Below are 26,058 nucleotides of genomic sequence, written 5' to 3'. Positions count from 1 at the left end.
ATAAGACCAAATAAAAGTATAATCAACGTAGCGCCTACATAAATTTGGTTTTAGACAGTCAAGAGCTTCCATCACGATGTTTGGGAGAGAACCCATAACTGTTACTGATATTTTGTTTATTATTTCTCTTTACAATTTTGACAGATAAAAGGAAAATATACTCCAAATAAGCATTTTTCAATTGGGATGGGTTTGATATTGGTTTTCGTAAAAAAGGATCTCTACATCGAAACAAAACAGAAGATCGTTTGGATCTACTGTCATGGTGTGAATTAAGTACTATGAGTTTTCTCTGTACAGGATTTTTGTTTATTTATGTATTTATTTATAAAAAAAACTTTCCTACAGACAGACGCAGCTGCCAATAGAAGGAAAACACAAAATATCACAAAGATACTTTGTCAGTGGACTACTTTAAATTGTCAAATTATTTTTTACAAGAGATACAGCGAACGTTTTCCTGTTTCGAAGAATGTGAAAGCATATTTTTTCCAAAACGAAAGGAGAATCAATCGATTTGTTTCCAACGTTTAAGAAATAAGAAATCACAATTTGTTCTACGATTCTTGACTGCATGTAATAGAAATGACGGTTTTCGCTATAACTAAAAAAATGTCTCTGTCTATTAAATCTATAATTTATAGCAGTTACAAACTCACGTTATGCACAATAAATAACAACTAAAAGTTCAGATTTTCACGAAATTATATATATATATATATATATATATATATATATATATATATATATATATATATATATATATATATATATATATATATATATATATATATATATATATATATATATATATATATATATATATATATATATATATATATATATATATATATATATATATATATATATATATATATATATATATATATATATATATATATATATATATATATATATATATATATATATATATATATATTCACATGACAATTGTTTCGACAACACCCTGTCTTTATCAAATGTAATAGTTACAAACTACCTGCTACTACATATACCGAAAAATGACCATAAAACCTTAATTAATGTTGTGAGAATTTAAGTTTAACATCGGAGAGGTATAGAAATCTAATCGGTCGTTAAGCAATACATTTCAATGTCTCATTTTGTTACTCTGCATGGCTACATTCCATCCGTTATCGATAAAATGATAAATAAAAAACAAATCCAGACAACAGTAAACTCTATTTGCCCGAAGCCTAATACAGAACACGAAAAATGTAACACAATTACATACATAGGAGAACCCAGTGAAAAATAGGGAAATTTTTAAAAAACAATAAAACGAAATGTCCAAAATCTCACAAATCGGGTGTCTACAGGTTGAAATGCGGATCTTGCCCTAAAAAAGATAGATTCTAATTATGCTACACACTTAAACACAAAAAAACACATCCTTGACGATAATTTTGATATTTTACATACAGCCACAAAAACTAGAAAATTAAATTTATTGGAAGCCATGGAGATTAACAAAATAAGACGTTCAAATGTATTGCTTAACGATCAGTTAGATTTAAATACCTCTCTATTATTAAACTTAAATTCTCACAGCAACATTAATTAAGGTTTTATTGTCATTTTTCGGTATATATAGTAGCAGGTAGTTTGAAAATATTACATTTGAAAAAGACAAGGTGTTGTCGTAAGAATTGTCATGTGAATATATAAAATTTCGTGGGAATCTGAATTTTAGTTCTTATTTTTTGTGTTAAATGGAATTTCATAGCATATAAATACACTAAAGTATTATTGAATATTTTTTATTATTTATTATTAATATATATATTACCTGCAAAATAAATCCAAGACTTTTGAAAAATATTTTCTATGTGCATCTCAAAAATAAACCTCGAATATAATATAATACCCAGGTCCTTTGCAGAGGTTGAGAATTTCATTTCAACATAGACGCTAGATATTTTACCGGAGAATATCTTGGAGAACCAGTGGTGCTGACACTAGGACGAAATGGTAATCCTAGCTTGTGAATCTTAGGGAGTCGGTAGAAGCGAGTAATTTTGGAGTCGCGAGGAGTGACAGATGATTGGCGAAGCGTCAGCAATTCAGATTTATCAACAACATGGTATAAACAATTATTTCCAAGCTCACGTGTTTAAAAATTAGTAATAGCGTTGCGCCATGGTTCGCCATCTTTTTGGCGCACCTATTGTACGCGTAGGCGTATATGAAATGTCCGTTCCCAACATTTTTTGATGTTGCTTACGAAAAGCCTGTTTTATCAACGTAGCTATGCATTTGTCTTTCAATTAGCTGTATGGGTTGTTCTATTAACATTAGCAAAGCAAAAACCAAATCTGAGCGAACTAGTCCAACCAAGTGTTCTGTTTTGACGGAAAAACTAAACAAAAACTACTTAAGAGCGATTCACTAATAAAGCAAACAAAAGCCGTTATTCCAGGAGGCGCCTACATCGAATATTGGAAAAGGAATTCCGGATCCCGCCTGTTCCCGACCCAATGTTTCTCTAGCCCAATTTAATCTCACATTCAACGTGATCCTATTCAGAACAGCATCGCGTCTTATTTGCAGAAAAATAAAACAGAAATGGGCCATTAAGGTGACGGAATAAAGCCGACGTGATTTATGTATGGTCTGCAGTTTTTATTCGCCATTTTGCCGAAGCTAAAAGGAATTCAACAAGTTATACGGACATTTTTTTTCTCTTGTTTGACGCGGGATTTATTATGCAATTATTAGTTTTATTACCTACCAAATGTGAAAATAAACGTGAAAAAACTTTACTACTAATAAGCGCTTTCGGAAAACAAGAAATAATTGTACATTGACCAAGTGTGTACAGTACAGAGGAAAAAGAAGAAGAAAAGTACATATTACACTCCTTCTTGTCTGGAACATATAATCTTCTTTCATTTTAAGCCCTGTTGAAATGATTTGTTTAAATTTTGGTTACCTTTGTGGAAGAAATTAAAATATTTGAAAATTTTATTAAGCTTTAAGTTTTTTCTACCATTTTCGCTGGCATAATTTAAACTTCTATCTATAAAATTTAAAAAATAAAAAACATTAGAAAAACTAATTGAAATGTTAGCTACTTAAAAAAAATCAATGTAATCTCCGAAAAGCAATCACTAATGGTATTTTTAAGTGCTGGAACAACTGCAAATTGCTTTTGTCGATTTTGAACTACATTGGTGTGAGTGTAATTGCAATTAAAAATGATCTTATCAGCCGAGAACAGAATATCAAGTTCTCTAGATATATCCTCTGGAGTTCCTCAATGTTCTATTTTGGGACCTCGGTTATTCTCTATTTATTCTCAAACGCCTTTATCATGTCTGCGTCACTTTTATGCAGATGCTAAGCTGACCAGGCTGTTTTTGCGTTGAAACGACCTTTATGAGCTCACAATATTTTCTAAAAATCATCGTCTCAACCTCAATGCTGACAAAACTAGGGCAATAGTTTTTGGAAGAAAAACCGACGGAATACAATGATTACAAATTACAATAATGTATTAAATATAGAAGCTGAAACAATACATTGTAATGATGAAATAAAAAAAAAGGGTTCTGATTGATTCAGAGCTCTGATTTTCGCTACATGTTAACAACACATATTTTGTGTTGACATCTGAAATCGTTACTTTGCGATTCATTAGTCTTATCTCAAATGACATATTGTGATATTGTCTATGATCCCTGCATGACAGCCCATGATAAGTACAGAATACAAGAGCTACAAAATTCTTGTCTAGTCTTGATATATGGCATTCGCAAATTTCAACATGTTAGTCACACTCTAGTTCAAAAAACTGGTTCAATGTGCATGACGTACATAATGTCAATATTAAAATTAAAGGAGCCGTAATTCCTCCACCTCACTATTCTACCAATCTACACAATGAATTTAAAAGGTTTAAGACTATAAATGCACATGATACGTTAATTCAGTTTCCTTGATATTTCTTTTAAGTCGGGTAATAGGTTTAGTGTATGAATAGCCAGCGTTCCTGCAATGGTATCAATGTATGTCTAAATTTTTTATAAAATGTATTTTTTTGCTTTATTATTATTATTATTATTATTATTATTATTATTATATATCCAAAAACTAGATCAAACTCTCACTTATTAATAAAACAGAACACAACAAAATTCACTCCTGTATAAACAAAATTTAACGAATACATTTATAAGCAAAATGGTATCACTCACCTAGCTTATTAGAGCCATCTCCTTTCTCATTTTGTTTTTTTTATTATATTTGTTTTTTTTATTATATATTTATTATATATTATTATTTTACCTTTTAATTAAAGACACAGCTTTTCCAAAAATACAGTAATGTACAGCGTATCCCCCTTAAGAACTGTACACTCATGTTAAATCTTTGTCTACGGTTTGATTTTGACCAATACTATTCAGGACGTACAACTATATTTTAATGGCAGACAGTTTAGACACAATACTACTCTTAAATATCTTGGGATCATTCTGGACAGAATGTTATTCTTCCAGCAACACTTTAATAACAACTCAGCCAAAGTCTGTACAAGAAATAATGTTGTCCAGTAGCTTTGTGGTGTGGGAGCAACAGCAAACATTACAGGATGCTTTCATATGGCCCTACACCATCTCAAAAGACCAGAAGCCCTAGTACCGCATTATAGAAACAGAGCTGCAGATCAACAACTACCAATTCATGAAGACATTGAGAACTCAAAGTCAGTTTGACTCAAATCCCGAAGACCATGTGTTTTTATAATTATATTTGTATTATATTGTAAATCTTAAAATCACACACAAAATAATCATTATATAACTTTGATCATTGGTCGCTTTAGGTGATCCTCAATACGAATCCTGGATTTGAAAAGGTTCCTAAAAGTATTTCCCAATTTTCCGCTTCAAAAAACTGTACCAACAAAAAACATTATCAAAGTTACTATAATTAGGTTTTAGGTAGTTCTGAATAAAAATTTGTTAATCCATTATTCTTAAAGAAATCACTAATGGCCCTTCTCAGACATAAGACTTTGGTGCATTTTTGACAGATTTATTTAACAAAAAAAAAATCAAAATCAAACCCTGAACACACATTTTACATTGATTTACAGCCTTATGCGGGGAGCGATATTTCGAACACCCTGTACTAAAAGATAATAGAAATTAATATAGTTTGATTCTAAATAGTCCTGAATAACAATTCGTACCCAATTTATTATAACAATCTGAATTTTTCTTTGAAGCTTCGTCTCCACAAGGCGCCCCACTTTTTCATCTGCGAAAAAGTTGAATCGTAATAGCTAAGAGATTGCGCAGGTGTGAAATACGTTGATTTGGTGATAGTCAAAATTGTATTACTAACAGTAAATTTCTTACTTTACTCGTGAAATAATGTTATAACAAATATCCGCCATTTTATGGTCAAGGCTTAATCTAAAAACACTTGTTGCGTTTTTCTACAACCATAACACAACTTTAATTGCGTTTAAAGACACGGTGTTTAAAAAATTTGTGACAAATAGATCTAAAAACAAAGAAATCCCGTTTCTTCCGATAGGATAAGCAAAGAGATTGCGTTTATATCACCGTAACTGATCCAATTCGATCGCCATAACGAACTTGAAGGCCAATAAGCCCGAAATAATCCCATTTACACCTTATCTCCTTCTGAGCCACCTTGTAAGGCAACTCTCGGGCGGACGACTCCGTAAAGCTCTTATTTTAGGTTCCTCGAATTTACTGTAATTTGAAATTGATTAAATTCATTGTCGTCCCGTAATTGGTTTTAAACTTTGTATAGAATTTGTATCAGACCTTTGAATAGATAATCACCTAGACGTCAAAGTCAGGTTCGTTATTTTGCTAGACTTTTGCGAAAAATTCCTAATACAAGCGTGTTTCAGTAGGATTAGATTCGAACAAAGCATAATTATAAAAAATTACAAAGTTATAAAGCAACGTTTGAATGTATTACACTAGGTAATAAAACGAAAACAAAACTTTGGTGCCGGAAATTCAAGACCTGATTTTAAACGTTTTTAATGTTCCGTTAGTTTTTCAGATAGATATTTATTCAATGCAAATAGTTAATTCATAATATCTATTTCCTGCTAAAAATTACATTCAAAACAAGCTTTAAGAAAAAATACGAAGAAAATGGCCATCTAAAATATCCTTGTCTTACTTGCACGTCAATCAAGCTGGGGCTGATGAAGCGATTTGTGCAGGCTTCAAATCAAAGTGGAAATTGTTTAGGTATTTGTCATTTAAATTTATTGGGATTGGCACGAAGAAACTAAATGAAGGTATATTTGATAGTTCTCAAATAAGGACACTTGTTAAAGATTCACGAGACTGTATTTAACGCTTGGTGTCCATGTGTTGAAGTAGTACAAAATTTTTTGGCAATCATAAAACAGAGAATCACGTAAAATTAGTAGAAACTCCTTTCAAAGTTCAAATACTAATTAAAACTATCCTTATCAAGGACCATAGAATAGATACGTGATAACCTTCAGCGAGAACCCAGGTAAACTCGATTCTAGAAAGTCGTATTAAAGGAAATTTTTAAGTGAAAGAATATAAATATAGCTTTTTATATAAATTTTCACATCTATGGGTTTTTGTTTTTTTTATTTATATAATAGTTATTTAAATGGTGCAGCCAATAATTTTTGCCGAGTGATTGACCACTCCGTAAAATGACCTGAAGAAGTTAATGTAACTTATTAGTAATGACAAACCTCAATGGTAAGTATCTTTTTAATTCCTGTTATACAATGTCTCTTTAGTCTGAGAGTTTAATTCCACTGCACTAGCCTATAAGAAAGTTACAATTTTGTTGACTTTATTGTGACTGATATATTAACTAAAATACCACAAGAATTCACCAAATCCTTGGTATTAGTTTATCAGTATCTTCGAATTATTAAGATGTATGTCCTAATCCTAAGAGCAATATAATATTCATTGGCTGTTTCGTCCAAAAGCCTCAATCTTTATTCCAATCGACATACTTCCTTTACATGTACATCAAGTTGCTGATATCAAATACATTACTTTAAAGTGTTAATTCAGAAAAAAAAAATTACTTTCCTCAAGGAATAATATACTTTTTCTAGTTAAAGCGAGGTTCCAAAATCTTCCTACGCATTCTGTTCTTCTACCTCTATTTTCTCCAATCTGCCAGTCAACTTTTTTTATCGCCCATAATTTTGTCTTTTCTTCTTCTTCTTCTGCTTGTTGGCTCATAGTCATAGTCCATGTTCTGTTTACATTGTGCTCTTATTAAAAAGGCATTTTAACTACTTCTACTTCCTTTTTCTTCTTTTTTCCAGCACTCAGTCCCATATGTCAATATCAGTTTAACGATGGCATTGCTTTGCTGTTCTAATTTTATTGCCTCATAATATTAAATTTATTGTACGAATCGTGTTTATAGGTCGCTGCATTCCGTTATGGAGTTTGTTGCCCTTTTTCTGTAATTTTAATACCTAGATTGTAAGTGAACATTCAAATGAAGAGTTTGGACAATAACGGATTGGAACTAGAGTGCCCATTCTGTGGCCTGCGAGATCGTGTGATCTAACTCCTCTAAATTTTCATAGGGGGAAGATTAAAAGACCCCATTAGAATTTTCAAAACCAAAGCAGTGTTAGAGGAAGGCACTCGGGAAGCGTTTTTGTACAACAATCTTATAGAGTTAGTGAATAGAGAATAAAGTATTGAAGCAGGCGCTACATCACGTTAAAATTTTTCAATATAATCAATGTAAAAGATTAAATTTTATTATTTTGTATTCTAATATTTATTGTATTTTGTATATTAGGTTAAAGTAACTATATATTTTTTTAAATAATAAAAAATATTGAAATTAAATATTACAAATAAAATTAAAATTTAAATATTAAATGGTTCATAGGTTTCGTGTTTTTTACTTAAGTTATTTAAATTTATTTTACTTTTTTATAATTCCAGTTTTTATTAAATTATTTTAAAGGTTTCTAGGCGGCATCTTTTTAAACTTGAGCACGGCATTCTAATACATAAACAAAGAGTGCCCTATATTTCCGCCTTTTTTCATGACATATACCAACGAATCTATATGGGTGAAAAGGGCTCGGCAAGGGCATTTTTTCTGAGACCATAGCCAACTATGTCGATGATGATAAAACGGAGAAGTGGAGAAAAGATCTGCGTTTGCCTTAAAAAATGCAATAATAATGTTTTTATCCGAATCTAAAATTTTCATAAATAAAAAAGTTATGGGAAATTCTCAAAAGGGCCCAAAATTGGAAAATGCCCTATATCTCGGTTGGTAGTGAACATATCGCCAGGCGGTTTTAACCATTAAACCAAAAATCGAGCTCTTGACATGAAAGTCGATCTTCCCTATCTAGTTCAGAAATAGGCTTTTCGTGTTAAATCACCCCAGTTGTGACCACCCTCTACATACACGTACACATTTGCCGGTGTCACCAAGAGTGTCACTGCAGTTTATTCGGCGTGTCGTTGGAATGGGAAACTCCGGGGAACAATTTAATGCCCACCCCTTCGGGCCCCTCTAAACGTGGGGCGGCTTTCAGCTTAATTGGCCGGAATTATGCTTTCGGTTTCACAAATTTTCAAAGGCAGGTAACCCAATTACCGAATACGTATTTATAAGGTCGAATAGTGGTTTCGAGCTGGAGAGTGATTGGACTTCAAATTTCCTTTCAAAAATTTGTGCACAAAACGCAACAATTTCAGCCCAAATTAAATAGGTAACAATGTCGTTAATTGTTCTAAAACTGCAGGTCTGAGCGTCCTATTAGTTATAAGGGGTTTGGTTAGTAGTATTACAACAGCGAAATATATCCGAATAATTCATCAATAAAAAATGTTCTCAAATATCGTCCATAATTTGTACCATGTCTCTGTTTGAACTTCACCAACCATCCTTCCGAAGCCTTGAAATCGATAATGCCAAGCTGTTCAGCAAACTTTTCTGCTTTTAGTTTTACGATAGGTCCGGAGAGTGGTACATTTTTCAGACGTTGCTGTTGCTTAGTTTTTTACTAGAACTGCCTGCCACTTCAGCCTGCACTTCCAAATCGTGGATTCAGTCGACGGTGTAAGTACGTATCGACGTCCACATCCCTTTTCTTTTCTCCCCGTTCTCTCTCCAGAATTAAAGCAACGTTATCATCTAGAGGTAAAATTTTTCGCTTGCTCGCCATGCTCGCCGTATTCACTAAGGCAAATTAGAACTGATTGAAGCAATGGTGTGCTTTTATACATACCGATAAAGGCATTAACATAATCGCTTATTACGAGAAAAACACTTAGTACGACCAGGTTCTCGGTAATTAGATAATTAGGGAAAGGAATTCTGAGAAGGTAAGAGACTATTAATTTAAGTCGGCCTACATTCCTTACTTTATTACCTGATGTGCCCTTTTTTCTTTCGGTATATAGAGTGGATTAACATATAGCTTTGTATGGAGACCTAATAGTACAACAAATTCTCTTCCTAATGCATAGTTTTACGTTATAAAGGGTTTGGCTATAGGGAGTTTTCACTGTATACGCGAATAGTTCATCAAAATCGAAAATGTTCTCATATTTTGCTCAAAACTCGTGTATAGTGCTTTCGCAAATAAGAAGTTTCGGCCTTATTGTGGCAGTTCCGTTACATTGTCCATTAGAGCGGGAAGATATTGGAATGAAATAAATCAAGCTGTATGTGGGGTATTATAAAAATTCTTTTGTTATTTGAAAAACCCATGTGCCATTAAACGTGAAATATTATATCGTTTAATCACATGTGGGCAACCCCCGGTTCGTTGTAAGGTAACTTCGACAAGCGGTATCCCAGCGAATTGCTAGTGCTCTCGATTTGTTTGATGTTTTTTTATCGAACGAAAAGTAAAGGAAATTAGCTTCTGGTGGAAAGAGACGAAAAGTAGATGCAGAAGTTCGATAGTTTCAAGAAAAACGACCAGAAGAACTCTTTTTTATCTTGCACAGTATTAAGCCCATTTGTTTGCTATGTAATGAATTTCAATGATGAAAGAACTTAATATCAAGAGGCATTACACAAATAAGGATCGGATGCTGCTCGCACTGATATAAAGAAAAGAAAAAAGTCGGAAGCTTACGTTAAATTTGATAAATTGTTTAATAAACAAATAATACAACATGATAATGTTGAGTGTTAGAGGTTTGGAGTATAGTGTGTCCGGTAAAGAAAAATGAAATTGATTTTTTTTCATAAACACAAACTTTTGAATAACTTTTCGTAGCATTAGACGAGACCACCGACTTATCTGAAACAGCTCAATCGGTTATATTTATTTGGAGTGTTTATAACGACTTCACTGTTACTGAAAAATTGATTAACAGTCGCTAAAAGGAACCACTACACTATGTTCTTTCCAATTCTCGGAGCATTTCTGCTAAGCACTTTCTGGTATGGCCTTGAGTTCTTCCAGCTATTTTTTCTTTATCTGCCTCAGACGTTCCAAACCTCCTTTCTTTCGTGGTTTCTTGAGTTTGGTGGCTGAGGGATGATTCCGGTTTTATTTTTGTCCAAAAAGTTAAACAAGCAACGATGAGTGAGCAGGTGTATTATCGTGATGCAAAATCCATAAATTGTTTTCTCGCCAGCGGAGCATAACTTTAAGGTTATACTCTTTATTGCCCTACGACCTTGTGCTGTTTTCGGTCTTGGCGATTCTGGGTTCTTCCATTGGTACGATTGGGCTTTGGTTTCGACGTCATAACCATATACCCATGATTCGTCACCACTTACGATTATTTTGAGCATATGAACATCATCATTGACGTTGTTTAACATCTCTTAAGTGGTCCTTCGACGGTTCTATAGTTTAAAATTAAGCAGTTAGGAAAAAATTGCATTGCCAATAGAGATGTCGACGTTTTCAGCCACTTCTCTAATAGTGATTCGATTTTTGAACACCATTTGTTTCACTTCTTTAACGGTTTCATCGGTTGTTGATGTGCCGGGGCGTCCAGAGCGAGGTTCGTCATCGACGTCTTCTCGGCCATCTTGGAACAATTTGTACCACTTTTTTGATCAAGGTAGATTCGTATGCCGTTGTCAACATTCCATGTGATTTGCAGCACTCTATTCAAATTTTTCACAAAAGTTTATGCAAATTCTTTGTTCCATTTTTTTTACTCTCACAACTGACTTTTGTCAATTGTGCTAATTTAAATTAAATAGTTTTTTTTTATTGAAAAACATTGGGTTCCCTAGACCATCTGAGAAACTGAGTCTGAGGTCTGCTAATTGCTGGCGTCCTAAGGTTACAAGTGCTATATTTTTTTTTGTTATTCTGTAGCGGCCATTTTTGCAAGAAATTCATTCTTTTAATGTACTTTTTTTATTTATTTTCCTTTTTCCCCTTTTATAGATTTTTTTTCCTTTTCCAAAACACATTTCGCGTTGCTTTTGTATGCCGTTGGGGCGCTTGCGCACTCTTTCAATATCAAATTTAAATTGCTCCGGTTGGAAAAATAGAAGTAAAATGTAAGACTGACTAATGTGACCTGTGATAATGCTTTATTTTGCACACACAAAAACGAGATATACTTTTTGATTAGGCTCAATCTATTCTCCATTTCAAAGTGGCCTGAATATCGACGTTCGATAGTGTTAAGCCGTTGAAACGGCACCACTTAACAATCACCTTCAAAGTTCCCATTTCTGTCAAGTGGAAGACAGGCTCGTTATTGCCCCTCCAGAAATGTTTTAATCCCCGCCTACATATAATATGCCGGGGGCAGCACAAAAGGCGTACGAAGCTTGACATCGTTGTAAACACCCACAGAAACCCACACACGCGTTTGGTGGAAAAGCGACCGTAGGCATTTTCTAATTAACCTCGAAATAATTCAAACAAGTAATTTGGTATTCGCGTGTAATCCCGCAGCTTTGCGATGTAACTTATGTCCAATATTTGCTTGGGATTTCAAAGGCCAAGACCTATGCGTGAAGAAACAAAAACGGTTTTAATTAGTACTTCATATGCAGCGATATAATGAAAATTTGATGCTTCCTTAAGTTATCCAAAATGTTTAAGCATCTATATCTTGATTGGCAGAGAGAGGAAGAGATGGTTTGTTCAAATGCCACCACGGAAGCCTCCAATCTTTTCGTGTCCAAACAACTAAAAAGAGATAGCGCTTGGTGGTACTCACTAGAGAAACCCTCAAGACAATTGAGGAGACTATATAAGCTGAAGTGTGTCACAAAGTTTGATTCTGATAAATACCAATATTAATTAGAAGAGGGGGAATGAAATAGTCTGCCCCAGAAATTAAAGAGAACTAGGGACACTCAAAATTTTTGAGTGTCCAAAACAACTGGAAAAGTAAATGTGAAAATTGAAGAACCCCTCAAACTAATTAAGGAAACTATAAGCCTAAAGGTTGATTCTGATAAATACTGCAATTAAAGAGAACTAGGTACACTGAAAATCTTTGAGCATTCAGCAGTAATTCAATAGTAAAAATTTAATAATCCCTCAGATTAATTGAGGAAACTATAAGTTAAATATTGATTCTGATATATATTGAAGTTAAAGAGTACTAGAGGCATTCAAAATCTTCGAGTGTCCAAAACAACTAGAAAAAAGTAGCTTCCAATGGTAAATATTGAAGAACCCCTGATATTAATTGAGGAAACTATAAGCTTAAAGATTAGTTCTGATAAATACTAGAATCCTATAGAACTGGGGGCACTCGAAATCTTTGAGCGTCCAAAGCAACTGGAAAAACATAGCATTCAATTGTAAAAATTGATAAACCTCTCTAATTAATTGAGCAAACTATAGGGTTAAAGCTTGGTGCTGGTAAATACTGGAATTCAATAGAACTTGGGGCACTCAAAATCTCTTAGTGTCCAAAACAACTAGAAATACGTAGCATGGGATAGTAAAAATTGAAGAATCTTTCAAACTATAAGGAAACTATAAGTTTGGGTCAAACTTTGGTTCTTGTAATCACTGATGTTTTTTCAAATTCAAGTAAAAACAATTTTGAATAATTATAAAATCGAAATAGACTGTTGCCATAACAAAACTAGAATACATTTTGAATTAAACCAAGCAAAGAAACTGAACTCTAAAACTGTCAATAGCACATTTTTTTGAGAGTTTTTAAATAGGCCACAATTTTCACATACCTGTTTGGAATTCGAAAAATGCTTGCCGTACTTAGCTAGACGACTATCTTCGATTGTTTGTCGTGGTGCTTACCGAACAAACAATCTCGACAGGAAGTGCACTGGGATAATTAAGCTGGACCTGCATTTTGCAATCCAAATTGGCCGCGGTTATTTTTTCTCACTCTTTTTAATGGGACACTTTGAATGCTAATATATCTAATAATATAAAGAAAATCGAAGCAAGAGGACTGAAAAAATCAATATGAATTGGACGAAGAAGATATATTAACATAATGTTGAATTTTTGAATTTTGCATTTTTTCTTTAATAACTCTAACAAAACCAACTAAGATAATTTGATGCTATATACTATGAACAAATATTCAATAATATTTGACAATATTAAAAACAGTTAGAGACCCGCAGTCCCTTGGCGTACCGAAAACGTTAAACTTTTAATAAAACTTAAAAATAGGTCACGTTTAAGAAACAAACGTCTTAAGTCAAATATTGCTTTAAGCGAGTATAGAGAATGAAGAAAAGGGCATATTTAGCGAGTACTTTTAAGGATGATCCTAAAAATTTTTGGCGTACTTTGAAGAGACTTCAAGTACACAGTAATCCCACTTAAATGTTTGCGAACAATTTAAGCCAACCTAATAGTTTTAATGTTGCTTTCCTTTGGAGCTGTTGGGTGTGTTGATTCTGGGTTTGTGTCTGCAAATTATATTAATAAACAATTTGGCCCTAATTCATTCCGTTTGGCTAAAGTTTACCCTGAAGAAGTTGATAAAACTTTGAATAGTATTTAAACTAACACTCGTGACTCAGACAATATTGAAAAAAAAATTCTTATATATATACAGGTAACTCCCGTTTTTCAGCCAAGAGGGAGAGATCTTCCAAAAATAAATGGACTTAATTTATATTTTTAATTCGGTTTTTGTTCATGTGCTAATAAAAATAACGTTTAAATCAACCGAGATTTTCATTTATTAATTCTTTTAAAGCTGATAGAGGAAAATGCGTACCAGATTTAAATTTAGGAGGAATCCGGATAGAAATCAACTTTCGAATCATTAAAAATTATCGACCTGTGTTAATGGACCTATTTCTTTCTTTTCCAAATCCGAATGAGTCTGGCATGCCAGATGAATAGATTAAAAGAAATATACAAAAATTGCGTATTAAAAAAAAGTAATCTGGTATCGAAATCTCCTTTTTAACCCACTATTTACTGCAAGAAATGTGCAATAAAAAAATTCTAATACTATTTTTACAGAGATTTAACTTTTATTCTGACACTAGTCAAACAGATCACGCTGTCATCGTTATTAATGTATTGTTGCTCCAATTATTTAAATATTTATATACAAATTCGCCATGTCATTCGATCAGATCCCGTGGATAATTAAAATAATTTCAATGCCATTAAAACATGTCTAACAAAACTGCCCGAATGAGAGATTGTTATTAATAGACCCATCTGGTTGCGGATTTCTTTTAAGCCACCGTTTAAAAATTTTATAAGCTTTAACGGATGCATCTTTTGAGTGTTTCTTTTCTTCGTACTGGAAAGTTGGAGTGGTGCCAACCCCTATTGAGACCTAACTCGCGTTCACTGCCGTGATAAAAATTTTATGTGTTTCCTATCTCCTTTTTTGATTAAGGTCGACCAAAGTAGTTGATTTTTGCAGTATTCCTGAAATATTTACATTTTAGGTACCTACCTACGTTCGACAAACAGATGATTATTTTTATTAGAAAGTGTTTTAAGTTGTTTTAATATAATTGTTTAAGGTTTTAGGTCCGCATATTTGAAAATTAATAGAGGATTGCACCAATCCTGAATCCTATAGTGTTCCCAAGCCAGGAAAACTGTTTTCTCAGTAATCATAATGGAAGTTAGGGGGCATTCAGTACATACATAATTATAGTGTCTTATTAATATATCTTCTTGAAAAACAAGCAAAAATAAATTCGTGCAGAAAAATATTTTTATATCTCGCGTAATCCAATAAGTTACGCTCTAACGCTACTTCTGTAGAGAGTTAGAGAATATGTGCCAACATTTTCGTCTTTTTGAAACAAACATTATTTAACAATATTAATATAATAATAATAATATAATCTTTATTTAGGATTATGCTACATAAAAAATACAAAATATAAATTCTAAATATAAAATTCCAGATGAACGGAAACCAAAAGCTAAGCACGCAGAAATCAGAATTTGGGCAATACTTAAAAGTCTTTTAAATTTATTAAGACTATTACAGTTTTTAATATCATGCGGTAAATTGTTAAAATTATTTAGGCCTTTAAGTAATTTAGAGTTTTGTACATGACTAGAATAACATTCTCTCAACATAAAATTACCACAATTTCTTGTATTGTATTGTATTGAATGAATATATCTGCACTTAAAGTATACCATACTGGAATTTGTGCACTTGAACTGTGTTTGTAATGTATTGTAATAAGTTTTTAACCCATTTGAAAGAACAGCTGTGGAAATCGCATTATTTATTAGCTTAGTTAAAATTTTTATCATAATTCCTTTTACGTTAGGTATACCTCTGATTGTGACCTTATGCCATCAAAATGCTGTGTATTTTCTTATATTGAATATAATTTCTCCGATATCATTTTCATTTGTCACCTCTGTGTTCACATTGTTACCACTTCTAACCTGTTTAGACCTTTCATCGATGGTGATCTCGTTTCCCACAAACAATACTAGCACCGATGGTGACAAAATGGCCATTTAGGTGATTAACCATTTCCTTTTGATATAATACTAATAATCTCTGCTTCAATGGTTTTATCCTGTGGGAAGTTATTAACATAACCCCACTCTTGACATTAATAAAGTCTGTTCATAGATATAAGAAAGTGACCAATTGCAATTGCCACAAGATTATTACCTAAAGTTTCGGAATTTAAATTCAGGTAAAATTGTGGTCCGTAATAGAAAATAATTTTATACCTGCCTGTGTTTAATATTTTTTGGTATGGTATACTACTTAGTTTATGTTTATTAGTTATCATTCCTATTTCGTGTGTAATACAGTCTGTGTTGAATCATGTGCGAATTATGCAAAATATGTGCGAGTCTACTGTATTTCACGAGATGCTCCCGCCCAAATGTAGAAAACACTATTCTATTGGGACTAAGGAAGTTATAAGCAATGTTTATTTGACTCTCATTGCACGTGGTGCCAGCAAGCAAGCATCTTCAGAAAAAACGGCCACATTGATCAAAATTCCAACATCAACTGTATGGAAAATTGTGAATAATCCCATTTCAGCGAGGAAAAAAAGAAGAGATGCTGACATTTTCTCGAGTGTAGATGAAAGTGATCAAGATATAATACGGCGTAAAATTTACCGGTTATACGAGGAACAAAGCGTGCCTACATTAGATATCTTAATTAGGAGGCTTGAAAAAGATGAAACCGGTGTTAAATGTGGCAGAACTACCTTATGGAAGTGTATTCAACACATGGGTTTTAGATTTTAGAAAATTGACAAAAGGCAAGTTTTAATGGAATCTTTTAGAATTCGGAAATGGCGACTGGAATATCTAGAAAAAACCTGGTTCGACACTTATGATACCCCGGAAATGGGTTGGGTTGACCCAACTGATAAGTGTAAAACAAACGCGCCATCAAAAAGAGGTAAAAGAATAACTATTTTGCATGCTGGCTTTAAAGATGGTTGGATTTCAAATGGACTTTCTCTGGATTACCATGATGACTGCTGATTTATTTGAAAGTTGGTTTAAAAACAAACTACTTCCAAACATTCCTCCTAATAGCGTAATTGTAATGGACAATGCAAGTTATCGCAGTAGACAGTTGACTAAAACCCCTTCATGTGACAAAAGCAACAATCCAAAACTACCTGTATATTAACAACATGTATTTTCACGAAGATTATACCAACATGCAATTAATTGAGGTTCTACAAAGCTTGAACCTACAAAAGGAATACGTCTGTGATAATTATGCAAAAAATCTAGGGCATACAATTTTAAGGCTTCCACTTTACCACTGTATATTTAATCCCATTAAAGATGTTTGGCACCAACTGAAATCTGCCATTCGTCGTAACAATGTTTTTCCCCGTGTTAACTCCAATGTCCTCAAACTTATAGAAACCGAAGTTTTTAACATCCCTCCACAGAGTTGGGCAAATTCTGTTAAACATATAGAAAAGGCATCCAAATTGCAAAAATAATTAGAACAGGCGATGATAGCGATAGTGGTACTGATATGTTATGTGTATAATTTTAGGTAATTTAAGTAGGTAATAAAAATAATTTGTAATTTTATTTTAGATTTAAACATAAATACATACATAAATAAATAAATATTGTTTAGTATTTTTCCTAACAAAACCCCAAATAATTAAATTCTAAGAAAAGTACGCACCTGTTCTGCCATTATTCATTCTTACAGCTTGCCCGGATCTTTCCTTAATTCGTATCAGTCATTCACTTTTTTGTATCTATGAACAGACTTTATCTGCATTTACCCTTTGATTTTTTTATTTTATTAACTTGGGTTTATGAGATTTTTAAATTTATTTTCTATGACTAGGTTAAAAATTATATAATCAAGCAGGCAATAAAAGTTACGTAAATTATTTAAAATTTTATTAATTTTTTCAATAAAAAATGTTGCTTTTTTTCTGATGCAAAAAACAATTTGTATAGTGTACTGCTTTTCGAAGCCATTTCTTTGTTCTTATCTAAACCTTTAGCCACTATATCAACTCCGCCTGCCCGTAGCAGCTTCAGCATCTATTTAGTATTCCGCTGCAGTCTTTGCCAGTCCATTTATTGTTCAGAGTGGATTGACTCCGGAGGATATTATAAGATATAAATCAATCACTGTTAAGCTCAAAGCGTTGCGCAATAATCGATATTGATCTCGAATTCGTATGTCGTACTTTAGCAACTAAACAAAAATGTAGCCTGCTTAAAGTTGTGTATTGGATAAACTATAGGATTAGGCCATGGATAAGGGATCCAAGCTGACATGCTATAAATCTGTTACCCCTCGCCGTTAGATTAGGACAAACAAAAAAAAGGTCAAGGAGCAAAAAAAGATGAGGACGAATTTAATGGAAAGACTGTGTATTTCAGATTCAAATTAAACACTCCTGAAGGGAGAATTTTTGCTTCTATATAGGACGGGGATGTTAAAAGAAATTGAAAAATACTTTGCCTTTAGGTTCATCTCGATCAAAAAAGATTTTTATTAAGCAATAAATTTTCAATAAATATTTCTGAATAATTAAAAATATTATAATACAAATTAAATTTGGAATTTATTATTAATCAAATTTGATATATATATATATATATATAATGGAATTATTGAAAAGCTCAATTAATAACAAATTAAATTGTTACTAGATATAGTTGTTACTGTTAGTAAACGGTAATTTATTTTCCGGTCGATGACAGGAAATGATGTTAAAACTATATATAAATATTTAATATCCCAATAAGTAAATTAAATGATACTTATGCCCAAAGTTTATACGGTGACCCATGATTGTCGATAGTTGATAGAAAAAATGTGAAAATATTTTATTTCAACAAAAAAAATTACACAATGTCAAATTTTGGCAAATTTACGTCTAATGGTGTAACCCTATAGTTTATTTGAAATTATCGCAAATCTTTACTGATTTCATATAGCTATGCATAATTTAATAATAATGTTGCAAATATACGAATATAAAGTAATAAATAAATTAAAAGACTTTAAGATTAATTTAAAGAAATTTTCGAATTCTGTTATTGCCACAAGTATTTGAAATGACATTTTCCTCATAAATTTTATCAAAAACTTAACAATCTTAATACGATTGCATATAAAAGCAAAAAGGTTAGTATAACGTTTTTTTTTTGTTTAATTTAAATATGGAAAAAAGTTTGCTTAATTTAAATTTTTTGATATTTTGGAAATATTACTAGTACAATACTAGTATTGTAAGTATAGGAACGTATAATAAATCTATTTAAGAATCTGGTTAATTGTCAACCACTAATTGCACTTAGAAATCGCTTCCGACTACGCCACTTAAATGTTCCAAATTTGGAGAACGTTATTAAAAATATTTATTAACACAGAAATTTTTTATTTGGACTTACCGGTGCAGAGGCTAGAATAATACGAGCATTTATAGAATATAACTCTTGCCAACTTTGTTATGAATAGAGACACATTGTCAGTTAAATTAACAAAGCAGTAGAATTTTTTCCACTGATTACGATGGTAGAAACAGAAAAACAATTGAATGTAGAGTTTAGGAAAAAATGATTAAAATGGAGGGGGCCAAGCGGTCCACTTAAACTTTTTATTTTGACTAAATTTATCTATTACAATATATATTATTATTATATTATATAATAATGTTATATATAATAATTATAATTTTTTATTAAAAAGTATTTAATAAACGTTACTGTTTAGTAAATATAAGCTTTTTATTTTGACTAAATTTAACTATTACAATATATATTATTATTATATTATATAATAATGTTATATATAAGAATTATAATTTTTTATTAAAAAGTATTTAATAAACGTTACTGTTTAGTAACTATTTTTTAATCTATTAAAAAAATTGTTACTGATATTTATAAGATTTTCGAAAGTCCTAGTTTTAGGTTAAATCCATATAATTATCCAAAAAAATAACACATTCAATAAATTAATTACGATTCGGTTATAATAATATCGATTAGCTTTTTTTAGAATTTTTAAGCGGTCCTGGTGTTACGCAAAAGGCTTAAAATGTACAAATACCAGAATTTATAATTATAATAACGAAAAAAAATGTATGTTCCCAATTTGTATATTTTCTCATATACATATTGCATATGCAATATTGGCATTAAATTGAAAATAACCGAATTATTATTTTTTTGCGAAATAAAACTCCATTTTCCTTTTATTGTTGTAAGAAATATTTAAAGAAGAAAATAAAATAAAAAAACTAATTAATTTGCGATTAACTAATAAAGTTATTTTAAGACGTGTTCAAAATCAACAAATCGTACAATACATTTTTGAGCATGTTTTTCTGTTGATCGAATTGCCTGTAGTATTGTTTTACCAATTATCGGGCTTATTTTTTGTCTTATTCCAGCCTTTAAAATGTCAACGTGTTGGTATCTTCTCTTATGAATTTTGTTCAAGAAATAACCCCACAAGTAGAAATCAAGTGGTTATATCTGGTGACCGAGAAGGCCAAAGAATAGTTCATTTGTGGCAATCCATTTCTTGTTGGAAATGGTTGTCAAAAATTGATATGTGCTCCGGAAGTTATGAGCTGGTGCGCAATCTCGTTGGAAACGGAGATTCTGTCTACTTGCGAAATCAAGCTCATCTAGAAAAGCATCCAGACTTTCAGTAATGATTGCAATGTATCAGAGTCCCATGGTAAAAATATGGACCAACAATGCGAGAACCAATTATACTCTACCAAATGTTAAAGCTGAAACGAATTTGTGGACCTCGGGAATGTACTTACACAAGAAATTTTCTCTTGACCAATGATGATGATTTTTTGGATTACAAATTCCAAAATTTGAAAAATTTGATTACTGAGGCCACGAAATATACCGAAAATTATTTATGTTTTGGCGACAAAAGTTATCATACCAATCACAAAAAAAGTCTTCTCACTGCATCCATCCTCTGTCAAAAGCGCGTGAGCTACGGTATTAAAGAATAACTTAGAGACTTTCACTATATCTGGATTAGAATTGTCACGATCTGCTTCCAAATAACCAAGAACACCACATTTCACTTATAATAAAATTTTTTCGTCTCCTTCTATTTGAAAAAAACGGTTTTTCATTAGTTCCAAAGATGACAAGATAGACAAGATAGACAAGAAGGTTCATGTGGTGGAACGTGTTGCGGATATAGGTTTATATATCGTTCTCTTCGCGTTACAGACAATTTGCTGTATGCCAAATAACATTGTAACATGCCGCACTTTCTCTCATGCGTAAAAATCATTTTCTAATAAGTGATATAGATATAAAAAGCTAGTAATTTACACATTAACACTAACTTTTACAACCAGTGTCCCATTTGGCATGGCTGTCAATATTTTGCACAGCCTTCTTTGAACAATTTTTACTGCGCTTTTATCGAATCTTTAGAAATAATCAAACCGATTTTGCTAAAATGAGACGAAAAAATTTTATAACAAATAAAGACGTGGAAATTGGTGATATTTAAAAATAATAAAAGAAAAATGTAGTTTTTTAAGGAGTCTAGTCTAGCCTAAAAAAATGTGCCGATAAATCGGTTATTTTTTGTTCTGTTGGTAATTTACGAACGTTAGAGTAAAAAAATATACAGGGTGTTCCATAAAAAAAACATTTTCCTCATTTTTTCCTAAACCCTACAATCAAAAATTTTATAACAATTGAATAAATGAAAGGTTGTTATAAAATAAAACAATAAAAAAGTGGGGTTTTATTTCGCAACCACTCATAGCCATCTAGTCTAATAATGCTGCTGATTATTCTTTTTTTTGTTCTGCTGGGTAACGTTCTAGTAAAAATATGCAGGGTGTTCCATTTAAAAAGAGTACAATTTCCTCATTTTTTCCTAAACCCTAGAGTCTGTTTTTCTATTTTCACCGTCGTGTTCGGTAGAAAAGATGCTAATTTGCAAATTTTACCGACCTACTCATAACAAAGTTACCAATGAATGAATACTTAAATTAAATCAGCCTGTACAATGTTTATAGCGTAAGGTCAGCGTGTGATCTTCACTTAGCTATGGGCTTCATCTGCTGTTCTAGGTATATAACTAATTTAAAATTTTTCTCCATCTTATATACATTTTTATTATTATTATTTATTTTCAAAGTATTTAAAGATAGGTTAGACTCTAACCAAACTAACCAAAACTATGTCTGGAATAGAATTGTACAGGTAACCTCCAAAATATATAAGGACACCAATATCCACATCTTCATTTATAATAAAAAAATTTCATCTCATTCTTTTTGCATATGGTGGAACGCGCTGTGCATATTGGTTTATGTATTGTTCTCTAGCCCTTACAGACGGTTTACTGCATGCCAAATAGAATTCTAACAGGTCGCAAGTTTATTCATACGTAAAAACCACTTTTCAATAAGTGATATAGCAAAAATTTATTTAAATAATTAATAACAATTAATATAACAATGCAAATAAATTCACGCACTAAAACTAATTTTTTGAAAGATAGTTTTTTATTAGGCAGGGCTGTCATTATTTGCACTACCTTCATCTTTGGAACTAATGAAAAACCGTTTTTGCTAAAAGAAGGAGACGAACCAATTTTATAGCAATTGAATAAATAAAAGGTTGTTGATTACGTTCAAATGAAACAATAAAAAAACATTGGGTTTACTTTCGCAACAGTCTCAAAGAGAAATGTGCTGATAATTCGGTTTTTGTTCTGCTGGTGAACCATAATAATCAAAAATATATACATTTAAAAAGAGTACAATTTCCTCATTTTTCCCTAAACACTAGAGTCAGCTGTTTTTCTGTTTTGACCATCGCGGTCAATGGAAAATATGCTACCACTTTGCTAATGTAACCGACTACTCATAATGAATGAACACTTAACTTAGATCAGCCGGTATAATGATTTTAGAGCGCAGTCAGCGTTCTAGGTATATAACTAATTTGAACTTTTTTCTCCATCTTATATGCATTTTTATAATTCTTACTTATAATAAAATTTTATCGCCTCTTTCTTTTTGCAAAAACAGTTTCTCTAGCTCTGCATGCCAAATAGCATTCTAACAAGTAGCAAGTTTCTTCATGCGCAAAAACCACTTTTCAATAAGTGATAAAATTTATTTAAATAATTGATGAAAATTAGTATAACAATCATAATAGCAAATTAAAAAAACTTTGTTGAAAACTAGTTTTCTGTTTGCACAGCCTTGTTTGATCATTTTTTTCTGAGCTTCAAATAGAACAATAAAAGAAAAATGGAGTCTTATTTCGCAACTACTCAAAGCAATCTAGTCTAAAAAAGAAATGTGCTAATAATTCGAACCTCAGAGCAAAAAATATACAAGGTCTTCCATTTAAACAGAGTCCAAATCCTTAGTTTTTTGCTAAACTTCAATTTTTTTTCTTTTTTCACCATAGCGATCAGTGTAAAAAATGCTACTAGTTGGCTAATTTAACCCATGATGAAAGCTTAATAATAATGTTTTTAGCGTAAAGTCAGCGAAGTTATGAACTTCGTCTGCTTTTCTAGGTATATAACTAATTTTAAAATTTTTCTCCATCTTATATGCAAATTCGTGCACATTTTTACGTAAGCGCCAATTTTATCGAAAACTTGCGCATTTTTTGAAAGGACCCTTTAAAAATTAGCAGCAGTATTGCTTCGTTAAACCGGCAGGAACGGGCTACTCACCGAATCAATTACCGCCACACGTCGCTAACGGGTACGATTTCGAACGAGAAGTGCAGTTTATCAGGATGTTTGAGAGATCGGCGTCGCGACGCGCGTCTGCCACTATCGACGGCGCTGTCACAACTGGCCGGTGCTCTCCGAAGGGTTCGTGCGCTTGCGCTTATCCGCATTGTTGTGTTCCATCATAGGACGATGTGCCTTAGCGATAATGTGCCGCCTTCACCTGAAGTCTTTCAATTTTGAAAGAGTTCCGTCGCGACGCCGCTTTCGTCTAGATTTTTCGTGATGCATGGCCCTTAATTTGGAAGATGAAAAACACTACTTTATAACTTGGAGTTGATGCGGGTTATCGTCGCGAGGCTTAAATAATGGCAGTTGCGTTAAACTACTCCAGGCAACCGTTACTGGGTAAAACTTCTCAGAAAAGCTCATCACCATCATGCCGTGGATATTTTGAAGCGTATTTCTAAAATTCGATAAAGGCACAGTAAAAATTTTTCAAAGAAAGCCAAGGAAAATAATAACAATAAAAGTTAGTTTTAATGTGTTAATTATTAGCATTTTCATATTAATCCTCATCAATTATTTAAATTAATTTTACTGTATCGTTAATGAAAAAATAGTTTTTATGCATGAGACGAAGTGCGGCATGTTAGAATGCTATTTGGCATACAGCAAATTGTCTGTAAACCCAAGAGAACGATGCATAACCTATATCCATGGCTCGTTCCACCACATGAACATTTTTGTCTACGCCTTTATCGAATATTGAGACATAATGAAACCGTTTTTTTTTTTCAAAAAGAAGGAGATGAAAAATTTTCATTATAAGTGAAGACCGGAAATTTTTGCTGTTGGTTATTTGAAAGCAGATCGTGAAAATTCTAATCCAGATATAGTCGAAGTCTCTAACTTATTCTTTAATAGCGTCGAAATTATTTTTGCCCTTATGAATTCTGACCTGCTCAGGTGCTTTTGGCAGAAGATGCAGAGAGAAGACTTTTTTTGCCATTGGTATGATAACTTTTTCCGCCAAAACATTAATAATTTTCGGTATATTTTGTGGACTGACGAATCAAATTCGGGAAATTATAATTCAGAAAACCAACATTAGTGGTCAGGAGAAAATTTCTTGCTAGTATATTCCCGAGCTAAACAAGATTGATTTTGAAAAATCGTAGGTGTGCGGGGTAAGTTCGTAGCGAGTAGCGCCGACCAGATTTTTATTTCAAAAAGAAGCGAATTAGGGGTTTTTGTCCTTGAGGGACGCATTGTTCTTCTATCGTGCTCCACTATGGAACATTCGCAAAATCGATGTAATTTATGGTGCATGCACCCTGTATAAAGTGTTTTTCACATCTCGCCGAACTTCAAACTTACGGCAAACTTTAAATATTTAAATTTGTACTGGTAATTGCGATCTCAAATTATATTTTTTGAAATATCTTGCCCACCCTGTATTATAGACGAAAACTGAAACTCTCCCTCGACACAGTTTACGACACTCTTCAAAGAAAATTATCCCATTTCTAACAGTTTTTCATTTATCGCCAATAATTTATCCAAAAAAACATAAATTTTTAGGATCTTTTAGATTCTTTACCCATAAACGACACACCCTGCATGTAATTCAAACTATGTTCGCAATGGGGGTTATAACCCTGAACCTCCCACGTGTCCTGCTATATGAATTTTTCCAGGAGAGAAAATACTTGTTTGCAACAACAATGCAATACGTCGTAATAGTAAATGACGTCATCGTGTCTAAATATCTCGAAGAGCGTATGTGATAGACGAAAACCGTAAACACAAAAATTTAAGGTCTTGATGTGGTCTATAACACTGCTAAAACCGATTAGACATATTTTTTACGATTTTTGATTTGCGGGTAATAATTTATTCTTGAAAAGTAAAATTTTCACGGTCTTTTAGATTGTTGTCCATGAATGAAATATCCTCTATGTAATCGAAAAATTGTCTGAAATGAAAGTTATTGCCCCGGATATCTCGCGTTTCCCGGTGCTAAAATTTTGCCGATTGGTTAAACAGTCTATGAGAAAATCATGTCTTCCTGGAAACCAAAATAATCAAAGAAAAATTTTCAAATTTTTTAAAAAAATATTTGATTACACTTAAATTCTATTGTTTAGATGTGGGTACGGACTTTTACTTCCTTGCCAAATTTAAAATCGATAGCAACATATTTGAGTCATTTATGACGTCTTTGAATATAGCACGGAATATCCCGAACACCCCGTACAATATGTGATAACTTTAAATACAAAAGCTTTAGCTATCCATACTTCTAGTTATGGTCAATTATCATTACAAAGGGAGCCCAATTTTCGGTTTTTTGCAGATTACCGAGTTTTTGTCTGGATCTTGTACGTCATTTGGTTTTAGA

At 32.2% G+C, this 26,058-nt stretch overlaps 1 protein-coding gene across 5 annotated transcripts in view; it reads right to left on the bottom strand.

The window, feature by feature from the left end:
* The window catches only part of LOC132696523 (inactive dipeptidyl peptidase 10), a 227,673-nt gene extending 203,902 nt beyond the window's left edge, over positions 1-23,771 (bottom strand). For all 5 annotated transcript variants that reach the window (XM_060661422.1, XM_060661395.1, XM_060661404.1 and 2 more), the window contains exon 1: positions 23,655-23,771. The gene's annotated coding sequence lies outside the window, so the exon portion shown is untranslated. The remainder of the gene's footprint in view (positions 1-23,654) is intronic.
* Positions 23,772-26,058: the final 2,287 nt, after the last annotated feature.

The sequence above is a fragment of the Cylas formicarius genome, unplaced genomic scaffold (genome assembly GCF_029955315.1).
Source record: "Cylas formicarius isolate icCylForm1 unplaced genomic scaffold, icCylForm1.1 PGA_scaffold_10__41_contigs__length_53128322, whole genome shotgun sequence".
NCBI lineage: Eukaryota > Metazoa > Arthropoda > Insecta > Coleoptera > Brentidae > Cylas > Cylas formicarius.
The sequence above is the reverse complement of the archived record's forward strand: the minus strand, read 5'-3'. Positions and strand labels throughout refer to the sequence as shown.